The sequence below is a fragment of the Bombina bombina genome, chromosome 1, assembly GCF_027579735.1.
Source record: "Bombina bombina isolate aBomBom1 chromosome 1, aBomBom1.pri, whole genome shotgun sequence".
Lineage (NCBI taxonomy): Eukaryota > Metazoa > Chordata > Amphibia > Anura > Bombinatoridae > Bombina > Bombina bombina.
This window is the reverse complement of record NC_069499.1, coordinates 245471171-245483449: the sequence shown is the minus strand read 5'-3', so window position 1 is coordinate 245483449 and position 12279 is coordinate 245471171.

The window sequence follows — 12279 nt, the reverse complement described above, 5'->3', positions numbered from 1 at the left end:
TTGGCTTTGTCTTGAGGTAGAGCGTGGCCCTTACCTCCTGTAATGTCAGCAATAATTTCTTTCAAACCGGGCCCAAATAAAGTTTGCCCCTTGAAAGGTATACTAAGTAATGTGGACTTAGAAGTTACATCAGCCGACCAGGATTTTAGCCACAGCGCTCTGCGTGCCTGAATGGCGAATCCTGAATTCTTAGCCGTAAGTTTGGTTAAATGTACTACGGCCTCCGAAATGAATGAATTAGCTAGTTTAAGGACTCTAAGCCTGTCCGTAATGTCGTCCAGCGTAGCTGAACTAAGGTTCTCTTCCAGAGACTCAATCCAAAATGCTGCCGCAGCCGTGATCGGCGCGATGCATGCAAGGGGTTGTAATATAAAACCTTGTTGAATAAACATTTTCTTAAGGTAACCCTCTAATTTTTTATCCATAGGATCTGAAAAAGCACAGCTATCCTCCACCGGGATAGTGGTACGCTTAGCTAAAGTAGAAACTGCTCCCTCCACCTTAGGGACCGTTTGCCATAAGTCCCGTGTGGTGGCGTCTATTGGAAACATCTTTCTAAATATTGGAGGGGGTGAGAACGGCACACCGGGTCTATCCCACTCCTTAGTAACAATTTCAGTTAATCTCTTAGGTATAGGAAAAACGTCAGTACTCGCCGGTACCGCAAAGTATTTATCCAACCTACACATTTTCTCTGGTATTGCAACAGCGTTACAATCGTTGAGAGCTGCTAAGACCTCCCCTAGTAATACACGGAGGTTTTCCAATTTAAATTTAAAATTTGAAATATCTGAATCCAATCTGTTTGGATCAGAACCGTCACCTACAGAATGAAGCTCTCCGTCCTCATGCTCTGCAAGCTGTGACGCAGTATCAGACATGGCCCTAGAATTATCAGCGCACTCTGTTCTCACCCCAGAGTGATCACGCTTGCCTCTTAGTTCTGGTAATTTAGCCAAAACTTCAGTCATAACAGTAGCCATATCTTGTAATGTTATCTGTAATGGCTGCCCAGATGTACTAGGCGCCATAATATCACGCACCTCCCGGGCGGGAGATGCAGGTACTGACACGTGAGGCGAGTTAGTCGGCATAACTCTCCCCTCGCTGTTTGGTGAAATTTGTTCAATTTGTACAGATTGGCTTTTATTTAAGGTAGCATCAATACAGTTAGTACATAAATTTCTATTGGGCTCCACCTTGGCATTGGAACAAATGACATAGGTATCTTCCTCTGAATCAGACATGTTTAACACACTAGCAATAAACATGCAACTCGGTTACAATTTTATTTAATAAAAACGTACTGTGCCTCAAGAAGCACTAAACGATTAAATGACAGTTGAAATAATGAACTGAAAAAACAGTTATAGCATCACTCTTAACAAACAACACAACTTTTTAGCAAAGGTTTGTTCCCATTAGTAAAATAACACTAATTAAATTTTAAACAACGTTTTAAATCACAGTCACTATATAAGTCTCACAGCTCCGCTGAGAGAATCTACCTCCCTTCAAAGAAGTTTGAAGACCCCTGAGTTCTGTTAGAGATGAACCGGATCATGCAGAAAAACTGACTGGAAATTTTTGATGCGTAGCAAAGAGCGCCAAAAACGGCCCCTCCCTCTCACACACAGCAGTGAGAGAGAAACGAAACTGTCATAATTAACACAAGCAAACTGCCAAGTGGAAAATAATGCCCAAATACTTATTCACTCAGTACCTCATTAATGCAAACGATTCTACATTCCAGCAAAAACGTTTAACATGAAAAATACCTAATAAAAGGTTAAATGTACTTTTACAGAGTAATTCCGGTGAAATACCATCCCCAGAATACTAAAGTGTAGAGTATACATACATGTTCATTATAACGGTATGGCAGGATTTTTTCATCAATTCCATTCAGAAAATAACAACTGCTACATACCTCAATGCAGATTCAACTGCCCGCTGTCCCCTGATCTGAAGCTTTTACCTCCCTCAGATGGCCGAGAAACAGCAATATGATCCTAACTACTCCGGTTAAAATCATAAGAAAAACTCTGGTAGATTCTTCTTCAAACTCTGCCAGAGAGGTAATAACACGCTCCGGTGCTATTGTAAAATAACAAACTTTTGATTGAAGTTCTAAAAACTAAGTATAATCACCATAGTCCTCTCACACCTCCTATCTAGTCTTTGGGTGCAAGAGAATGACTGGAGGTGACGTAGAGGGGAGGAGCTATATAGCAACTCTGCTGGGTGAATCCTCTTGCACTTCCTGTAGGGGAGCAGATAATATCCCAGAAGTAATGATGACCCGTGGACTGATCACACATAACAGAAGAAAAAATGATTTTAATGTCTCTTTAAGGAAATCGAATAACATTTTCCAAAAATACTTTCATTCTGGAATGCTATTTGTAATGGAAGGATTTTCAGCCACAGCGGGATTCGATAACCAAACCTCTTGTTTGCAAGACCGTGAAGTTAGCCACTAGGCCACAGCTACCTGACTTTGGTAATGAAGACAGGGACACTCCCTTATTATTTTGATCTTTGACCGCTAACTCAATAAACGGTGTTAAAGCAATAAATAGCCGACTCCCTCTCAGAAAATAACATAGAATACTATTTTTTTTAAAAAGGAAGAAAGAATAAAAAAAGGAAGAATCGTCAGATTGCTTGTTGTAAAATACATCTTGGAGCACCTGACAAATTAACAAACAGCACCGGAAGGTGGATTTGAACCTTGGACCTTCTGCTTGCAAGCCCAGTAAGCAAGCCACTAAGCCACAACAGAGAATAAGCCAAGGCCTTGGCACGGTCAATAACTATTGCTTTTAGGATTTTAGACCGATAATGAAATCAACAGTGAGATCACTAGGTCATGCATCAGACAGTTGCTGTGGAGCAGTGGTAAAGTCATGGGCTAGCAAGCACAGGGCCAGTGGTTCGAGTCCTCCCTACTACTTCTCTCCATTCCCAAGGCATGCAGTAATGTCCTTGATAATAGTGTGGTATGGGATCCAGCAATATGGTGACGAGGCCCAGATAAGGTCAATAACTATTGCTTTTAGGATTTAAGACCGATAATGAAATCAACAGTGAGATCACTAGGTCATGCATCAGACAGTTGCTGTGGAGCAGTGGTAAGGTCATGGGCTAGCAAGCACAGGGCCAGCGGTTCGAGTCCTCCCTACTACTTCTCGCCATTCCCAAGGCATGCAGTACTGTCCTTGATAATAGTGTGGTATGGGATACAGCAATATGGTGACGAGGCCCAGATAAGGGTGATTGTGGGTGTCAGGTGATAAGTATATGGGAAAGATTGCGTTCGAGTCAGCATAGGAATTGCGTGGATAATTGGGAGTGGGTTGGGGTTGGAATGAGAGGGAGGTAACAGGATGGATAAGAATAGATGGGAAGAGCAGCCAGTGTGGAATAAAAGGGAGGGGCTTAAAATAGGGGGAGGAGGCTGTATGGGAAAATAGAATAAAAGGGAGGGGCTTAAAATAGGAGGAGGCTGGATGGGAACAGCAATGGAATAAAAAGGGTGGGGATTAAAATAGGAGGAGGCTAGAAGTCGGAGATGGGGGGAGCAATGGAATAAAAAGGGTGTGGGGCTTAAAATAGGGGGTGGAGGATGAATGCAAAAAATGGGGGCTGGGAGCTGCAATGGATTAAAAAGGGAGGAGTTTAAAATAGGGGAGGAGGGGAGGATGGGCGCAGCAAAGGAATAAGGAGGAGGGGCATAAAAAAAGTGGGTGGAAGCTGGATGGGAAAAAAAGGAGAGGTGGATGGGAGCAGCAATGGAGAAAAAGGGAGGGGCTTAAAAAAGGAGGAGGGGTCTGTATTCAAAAAATTGGGGGATGGGATCAGTAATGGAAGAAAAAGGGAGGTGCTTAAAATAGGAGGAGGTGTCTGGATGAAAAGGGGGAATGGGAGCAGCCATAGAATTAAAAGGGAAGGGCTTAAAATAGGGGGAGGAGGATGGGAAAAGGTAATAAAAGGGAGGGGCTTGAAATTGGGGGAGGAGACTGGAAGGAAAATGGTATTAAAAGGAGGGGCTTAAAATACAGTGGGGAAAGGTGTAACTTTTTAAAAAGCTTTACATTTATTATCAAATTTGCTTAATTCTCTTCATATCCTTTGTTGAAGCAGCATCAGCGCACTACTAGGAGCTAGCTAAAGACATCAGTTGAGATAATGACAGCAGTCATATACATGCAGCCACCGTTCAGAAGCTAGCCCCCCAATAGTGTATTGCTGCTCCTGAGTCTGCCTAGGTATGCTTTTCAGCAAAGGACACAAAGAGAAGGAAACCAATTAGATAATAGAAGTCAATTGGAACCTTGTTTAATATTGTATGGTCTATCTCAATCATGAATGAAAATATTTCACTTTTATTTCCCTTTAAGCCTGGCAATCGACTACTCTTTCGAATTATCCCAGTGTGCTGGCTTCTGGTTCTGTTCATTCGGTAAAGACCTTGGTCCTGTTCCTGATACTTCACATCTCCTGCAAGCTTGGTTCCAGACAGCAATTAAGGTAAATCTCTTGTTGTCTTATGCAAAAGTAGGGATCTGGAGGGATGAAGTTGGGGAAAAATAGGAGGGGTGATGGGACGGTGGGAAAAAGTAATAGGGGAGGAAACTGGGGGGAAAATGAGAGCTGGAGTGTCAGGTATTGGGTTGGGAAAAATAAGAGGGTGTGTGTGTGTGTGTGTGTGGGGGGGGGGGCTGGGTGGGAAAAGTTAGAATCTGGGGGAGGGATCCGGATGGAAAGAAATAGAATGTAGAAAGGGAGGGGTCAGGGAGGGGTCTGGTTGGGGAAACGTAGGAGGTGGATCTGGAGGGGGAGGGTCTGATAATCTGAGGAGAAGAGGTCCGTTTGGTAAACTGGGATATAGAGGGGAGGGGCAGGCCTCTAGTTGGGAAAAAAAACAGGATATGGCAGTGGGGTCTGGTTGTGAAAAATAGGAGGGGGGGGACTGGATAAGGAAAAAGTTAAGATATGGAGTGGGAGGGATCAGGTTGGGAAAAACATAATTTATGTAAGAACTTACCTGATAAATTCATTTCTTTCATATTAACAAGAGTCCATGAGCTAGTGACGTATGGGATATACATTCCTACCAGGAGGGGCAAAGTTTCCCAAACCTTAAAATGCCTATAAATACACCCCTCACCACACCCACAAATCAGTTTAACGAATAGCCAAGAAGTGGGGTGATAAGAAAAAAAGTGCGAAGCATAAAAAAATAAGGAATTGGAATAATTGTGCTTTATACAAAAAAATCATAACCACCACAAAAAAGGGTGGGCCTCATGGACTCTTGTTAATATGAAAGAAATGAATTTATCAGGTAAGTTCTTACATAAATTATGTTTTCTTTCATGTAATTAACAAGAGTCCATGAGCTAGTGACGTATGGGATAATGACTACCCAAGATGTGGATCTTTCCACACAAGAGTCACTAGAGAGGGAGGGATAAAATAAAGACTGCTTCAGAAGAAGAAAATACATCAAAATGGTAGAATTTAGTAAAAGTATGCAAAGAGGACCAAGTTGCTGCTTTGCAGATCTGGTCAACCGAAGCTTCATTCCTAAACGCCCAGGAAGTAGATACTGACCTAGTAGAATGAGCTGTAATTCTCTGAGGCGGAATTTTACCCGACTCAACATAGGCAAGATGAATTAAAGATTTCAACCAAGATGCCAAAGAAATGGCAGAAGCTTTCTGGCCTTTCCTAGAACCGGAAAAGATAACAAATAGACTAGAAGTCTTACGGAAAGATTTCGTAGCTTCAACATAATATTTCAAAGCTCTAACAACATCCAAAGAATGCAATGATCTCTCCTTAGAATTCTTAGGATTAGGACATAATGAAGGAACCACAATTTCTCTACTAATGTTGTTGGAATTCACAACTTTAGGTAAAAATTCAAAAGAAGTTCGCAACACCGCCTTATCCTGATGAAAAATCAGAAAAGGAGACTCACAAGAAAGAGCAGATAATTCAGAAACTCTTCTAGCAGAAGAGATGGCCAAAAGGAACAAAACTTTCCAAGAAAGTAGTTTAATGTCCAATGAATGCATAGGTTCAAACGGAGGAGCTTGAAGAGCTCCCAGAACCAAATTCAAACTCCAAGGAGGAGAAATTGACTTAATGACAGGTTTTATACGAACCAAAGCTTGTACAAAACAATGAATATCAGGAAGAATAGCAATCTTTCTGTGAAAAAGAACAGAAAGAGCGGAGATTTGTCCTTTCAAAGAACTTGCGGACAAACCCTTATCTAAACCATCCTGAAGAAACTGTAAAATTCTCGGTATTCTAAAAGAATGCCAAGAAAAATGACGAGAAAGACACCAAGAAATATAAGTCTTCCAGACTCTATAATATATCTCTCGAGATACAGATTTACGAGCCTGTAACATAGTATTAATCACGGAGTCAGAGAAACCTCTATGACCAAGAATCAAGCGTTCAATCTCCATACCTTTAAATTTAAGGATTTCAGATCCGGATGGAAAAAAGGACCTTGTAACAGAAGGTCTGGTCTTAACGGAAGAGTCCATGGTTGGCAAGATGCCATCCGGACAAGATCCGCATACCAAAACCTGTGAGGCCATGCTGGAGCTATTAGCAGAACAAACGAGCATTCCCTCAGAATCTTGGAGATTACTCTTGGAAGAAGAACTAGAGGCGGAAAGATATAGGCAGGATGATACTTCCAAGGAAGTGATAATGCATCCACTGCCTCCGCCTGAGGATCCCGGGATCTGGACAGATACCTGGGAAGTTTCTTGTTTAGATGAGAGGCCATCAGATCTATCTCTGGGAGCCCCCACATTTGAACAATCTGAAGAAATACCTCTGGGTGAAGAGACCATTCGCCCGGATGCAACGTTTGGCGACTGAGATAATCCGCTTCCCAATTGTCTACACCTGGGATATGAACCGCAGAGATTAGACAGGAGCTGGATTCCGCCCAAACCAAAATTCGAGATACTTCTTTCATAGCCAGAGGACTGTGAGTCCCTCCTTGATGATTGATGTATGCCACAGTTGTGACATTGTCTGTCTGAAAACAAATGAACGATTCTCTCTTCAGAAGAGGCCAAAACTGAAGAGCTCTGAAAACTGCACGGAGTTCCAAGATATTGATCGGTAATCTCACCTCCTGAGATTCCCAAACTCCTTGTGCCGTCAGAGATCCCCACACAGCTCCCCAACCTGTGAGACTTGCATCTGTTGAAATTACAGTCCAGGTTGGAAGAACAAAAGAAGCCCCCTGAATTAAACGAAGGTGATCTGTCCACCACGTTAGAGAGTGCCGAACAATCGGTTTTAAAGATATTAATTGATATATCTTCGTGTAATCCCTGCACCATTGGTTCAGCATACAGAGCTGAAGAGGTCGCATGTGAAAACGAGCAAAGGGGATCGCGTCTGATGCAGCAGTCATAAGACCTAGAATTTCCATGCATAAGGCTACCGAAGGGAATGATTGAGACTGAAGGTTTCGACAGGCTGTAATCAATTTTAGACGTCTCTTGTCTGTTAAAGACAAAGTCATGGACACTGAATCTATCTGGAAACCCAGAAAGGTTACCCTTGTTTGAGGAACCAAAGAACTTTTTGGTAAATTGATCCTCCAACCATGATCTTGAAGAAACAACACAAGTCGATTCGTATGAGACTCTGCTAAATGTAAAGACGGAGCAAGTACCAAGATATCGTCCAAATAAGGAAATACCACAATACCCTGTTCTCTGATTACAGACAGAAGGGCACCGAGAATCTTTGTGAAAATTCTTGGAGCTGTAGCAAGGCCAAACGGTAGAGCCACAAATTGGTAATGCTTGTCTAGAAAAGAGAATCTCAGGAACTGATAATGATCTGGATGAATCGGAATATGCAGATATGCATCCTGTAAATCTATTGTGGACATATAATTCCCTTGCTGAACAAAAGGCAATATAGTCCTTACAGTTACCATCTTGAACGTTGGTATCCTTACATAACGATTCAATAATTTTAGATCCAGAACTGGTCTGAAGGAGTTCTCCTTCTTTGGTACAATGAAGAGATTTGAATAAAACCCCATCCCCTGTTCCGGAACTGGAACTGGCATAATTACTCCAGCCAACTCTAGATCTGAAACACAATTCAGAAATGCTTGAGCTTTCACTGGATTTACTGGGACATGGGAAAGAAAACATCTCTTTGCAGGAGGTCTCATCTTGAAACCAATTCTGTACCCTTCTGAAACAATGTTCTGAATCCAAAGATTGTGAACAGAATTGATCCAAATTTCTTTGAAAAAACGTAACCTGCCCCCTACCAGCTGAACTGGAATGAGGGCCGTACCTTCATGTGAACTTAGAAGCAGGCTTTGCCTTTCTAGCAGGCTTGGATTTATTCCAGACTGGAGATGGTTTCCAAACTGAAACTGCTCCTGAGGACGAAGGATCAGGCTTTTGTTCTTTGTTGAAACGAAAGGAACGAAAACGATTGTTAGCCCTGTTTTTACCTTTAGACTTTTTATCCTGTGGTAAAAAAGTTCCTTTCCCACCAGTAACAGTTGAAATAATAGAATCCAACTGAGAACCAAATAATTTGTTTCCCTGGAAAGAAATGGAAAGTAGAGTTGATTTAGAAGCCATATCAGCATTCCAGGTCTTAAGCCATAAAGCTCTTCTGGCTAAGATAGCCAGAGACATAAATCTAACATCAACTCTAATAATATCAAAAATGGCATCACAGATGAAATTATTAGCATGCTGGAGAAGAATAATAATATCATGAGAATCACGATTTGTTACTTGTTGCGCTAGAGTTTCCAACCAAAAAGTTGAAGCTGCAGCAACATCAGCCAATGATATAGCAGGTCTAAGAAGATTACCTGAACATAGATAAGCTTTTCTTAGAAAAGATTCAATTTTTCTATCTAAAGGATCCTTAAACGAGGTACCATCTGACGTAGGAATGGTAGTACGTTTAGCAAGGGTAGAAATAGCCCCATCAACTTTAGGGATTTTGTCCCAAAATTCTAACCTGTCAGACGGAACAGGATATAATTGCTTAAAACGTTTAGAAGGAGTAAAAGAATTACCCAATTTATCCCATTCCTTAGCAATTACTGCAGAAATAGCATTAGGAACAGGAAAGACTTCTGGAATAACCGCAGGAGCTTAAAAAACCTTATCCAAACGTATAGAATTAGTATCAAGAGGACTAGAATCCTCTATTTCTAAAGCAATTAGTACTTCTTTAAGTAAAGAGCGAATAAATTCCATCTTAAATAAATATGAAGATTTATCAGCATCAATCTCTGAGATAGAATCCTCTGAACCAGAAGAGTCCAAAGAATCAGAATGATGGTGTTCATTTAAAAATTCATCTGTAGAGAGAGAAGATTTAAAAGACTTTTTACGTTTACTAGAAGGAGAAATAACAGACAAAGCCTTCTTTATGGATTCAGAAACAAAATCTCTTATGTTATCAGGAACATTCTGCACCTTAGATGTTGAGGGAACTGCAACAGGCAATGGTACATCACTAAAGGAAATATTATCTGCTTTAACAAGTTTGTCATGACAATTATTACAAACAACAGCTGGAGGAATAGCTACCAAAAGTTTACAGCAGATACACTTAGCTTTGGTAGATCCAGCAGGCAGTGGTTTTCCTGTAGTATCTTCTGGCTCAGATGCAACGTGAGACATCTTGCAATATGTAAGAGAAAAAACAACATATAAAGCAAAATAGATCAAATTCCTTATAAGACAGTTTCAGGAATGGGAAAAAAATGCCAAACATCAAGCTTCTAGCAACCAGAAGCAAATGAAAAATGAGACTGAAATAATGTGGAGACAAAAGCGACGCCCATATTTTTTGGCGCCAAATAAGACGCCCACATTATTTGGCGCCTAAATGCTTTTGGCGCCAAAAATGACGCCACATCCGGAACGCCGACATTTTTGGCGCAAAATAACGTCAAAAAATGACGCAACTTCCGGCGACACGCCGGAAACGGAAAAGAATTTTTGCGCCAAAAAAGTCCGCGCCAAGAATGACGCAATAAAATGAAGCATTTTCAGCCCCCGCGAGCCTAACAGCCCACAGGGAAAAAAGTCAAATTTTTGAGGTAAGAAAAATATGATAATTTAAAGCATAATCCCAAATATGAAACTGACTGTCTGGAAATAAGGAAAGTTGAACATTCTGAGTCAAGGCAAATAAATGTTTGAATACATATATTTAGAACTTTATAAATAAAGTGCCCAACCATAGCTTAGAGTGTCACAGAAAATAAGACTTACTTACCCCAGGACACTCATCTACATGTTTGTAGAAAGCCAAACCAGTACTGAAACGAGAATCAGTAGAGGAAATGGTAAATATAAGAGTATATCGTCGATCTGAAAAGGGAGGTAAGAGATGAATCTCTACGACCGATAACAGAGAACCTTATGAAATAGACCCCGTAGAAGGAGATCACTGCATTCAATAGGCAATACTCTCCTCACATCCCTCTGACATTCACTGCACGCTGAGAGGAAAACCGGGCTCCAACTTGCTGCGGAGCGCATATCAACGTAGAATCTAGCACAAACTTACTTCACCACCTCCCTTGGAGGCAAAGTTTGTAAAAACTGATTTGTGGGTGTGGTGAGGGGTGTATTTATAGGCATTTTAAGGTTTGGGAAACTTTGCCCCTCCTGGTAGGAATGTATATCCCATACGTCACTAGCTCATGGACTCTTGTTAATTACATGAAAGAAATAGGACGGGGAGGGGTCTGGATGAAAACAACTGAATGTGGATCTGGAAGGGGAGGGGGCTAGTTATAGATTGGGATTGCAAGAGAGGGAGTGAAATCTGTGATGGAAGACCAGGTGGTTGCAATAGATCACAAAAGTGTGCTGGATAGGTAGGATCCGCCACATCATTTAGAAAGAGGATGTGTTGTCAGAGATGTAGTGTTACATAAAATCGTAATGGGGTGGATCCTGGTATATTTTGAAAGGCACGTGGGGTGTAGGGGGAGTATGGTTGAGGGTGGATCTGCAATAAGGAAGGGGGGCTGGTTGGAATGTGCAAAGATTAAGATCAGAATGCACCTGACATCTTTAGAATGGGCTTTGTGACACAGAGATGTGGAAGTGATCCGTGGGGCAAGATCTGACTTAAAATACAGTTTAAGTGATGGGCTGAAAGGTGAGATCTAGTGAGGTAAAATTGAAATGTGTCAACATAAATGATTGGTTCCCACCTGTTACTTTTCAAATGTTTCACTTCTTGAATGAGAGAAACCCTAAGTCTTACAGATTCAGTGTCCTTACGGCATTTGTTCCCGGTCGTGTGTGTGTGTGTGTGTTTCTCTCGCCACAAGTCAAAGGAAAGGAGTGTAGGGCCTATCAATGAGATAGTTTTTATTATAGCTAGAAGAACATCTCGGGGTGGCAAAGCTAGGATGCTGTGGCAAAGCTAGGATGCTCTGTAAGCCTTCAAAGGCAAAGATTCTGGGTCAGGATACAGTTAGTGTCTCTGCTGAAGGTACGGGACACCAAGGCCAGTCACAGATGTATTTCACCTAGCTCGCTGCTTTTGATGGGCATAGGATCAAGAGTTCACTAACGTGTGCAAATGTTGGAGACACAAGATACATGTTAAGGCACTATCTCTCAGGTAGCAAATACCCCAAATGATTTCATAGGAACCAAAGAACAAAACCTAAAGCCTAGTTTGAATAGCTCTCGCGAGGGGCCGCTGCCGTGAGGTTGTGGAAACATGTTCAGGTTTCATTAGATCTCAAGGAGATGAGGAATGGAGGGCATATCAGTCTTCTGAATTTGCTCCCACCTTTCCGTGCTACATTAGCATTTGTAGAAGCAGCACTGGGTTAATCTGATATGTAGGTGCATATGCAAGGCCCTTTTCAGAAATGCTAGTCTCCTAACTTAGCAATATACACAAACCAGTGATTTCCTGACGGAAAAAACAAATCTTAAGATATAAAGTCTGGCCTAAATGGAAGTGACCAAGGTTGGCAACTGGACATCCGAACAAGAACCATATACCAAAACCTGAGTGGCCATGCTGGAGCCACCAGCAGCACAAACGATTGCTCCATGATGATTTTGAAAAATCACTCTTAAAAAGAAGAACCAGAAGGAGCAAAAATATAGGCAGATTGATAACTCCAAGGAAGTGTCAATGCATACACTGTTTCCGCCTGAGGATCCCCGGACCTGAATAGGTACCTGGGAAGTTTTCTTG